The sequence below is a fragment of the Oryzias melastigma genome, linkage group LG13, assembly GCF_002922805.2.
Source record: "Oryzias melastigma strain HK-1 linkage group LG13, ASM292280v2, whole genome shotgun sequence".
Taxonomy (NCBI): domain Eukaryota; kingdom Metazoa; phylum Chordata; class Actinopteri; order Beloniformes; family Adrianichthyidae; genus Oryzias; species Oryzias melastigma.
Window position 1 is genome coordinate 30,294,315 of NC_050524.1, and position 1,192 is coordinate 30,295,506.

Sequence of the window (1,192 nt, forward strand, 5' to 3'; positions counted from 1 at the left end):
CTACCGGGCCGTGGACTAGTGCTGGTCCGTGGGTCAATTGCCACCGGGCCGCAGAAGAACAAATACATTCTACCTGTTTATTTATTTCTAAAAGCTTGAAACCTTTTATTTTGGAAACCACCGGATTCTCTCGATGGGCTTTATGCACGACCTACTTCTTCATTCGGTACATGTCCGCTCAGTCTTTTCTGGTTGATCAGTGGCTGTTGTTTATGAGTAAACAGTGGAGTATTTGGATTTTAAAATGTGTTTTTTTGGAGCTAACAAGAATCACTATAAACAATGTTAGGGACATTGTTTGTTTTTCAAGCAAAATACTCCAAAATAAAAATGCAAAAAGGATTTAAATTGTATTTTTCGTCCTACTTTGCAAACTTTGAAGCTAACTTGCTAAGGATGATATTCTTCGCACATATTTAGGTGTGACAGCTCTAAAGCTGATGGACATTCATGCTGGCAACACGTAATAGGTGCACGCAAGATGCAGATCGCTGCATTGATTCATGTATTTTTTATGAATCCAAAGCTAAATGCTGTTACTGGTTGCATTTATTTAATGAAGCCCTGCTAGCTGTCCTGCAGCTAGAGCGCAGAGCGCTGCTGCAGATGCGACGGCAATAGGGAACCATTTGATGGTATGACCCGAAACGGGTCAAAGCAGCAGGCAGACCATCTACTGGTGGGGATGAGGTAGATGGGCAATGGTATATGTATAATGGTATATATATATATGGTAGAAGGGAAACAGCTGAGCAGATCCTGCTGGGGGAGTGACTGCTGAGAGTGGAGAAGGAGTGCAGGGTCAGTACTCAGGTGAGAGCTCCCTCTGGTGGTCACATGTGGAGCCAGAAGGGGAAATGCTGACATGGAGCTTCAAAGTAGTTTTTTCTTACTGAGTATAAATGATTGATTTGGTGGTTTCATTCTGTTTATGTATCTAAGTTTTATTTTTTTAATGAGATGATCTTATAATAGTAAAATAAACTCGTTTTTAACCACTCCTGACACGACACCAAATTAAGAGACCTTATATGTTTTATCAATCCTCCATAATGCAAACCTGTCAGATGACTGAGTGAAATGATGATCACATCTATTGTCAGAACTGTTTATTATTACGTTTAAAACACGTTCTTGTACTGCTTCATTTACACCACTTAGATGGTTTACAGATTCTTAAAGCACAATAATG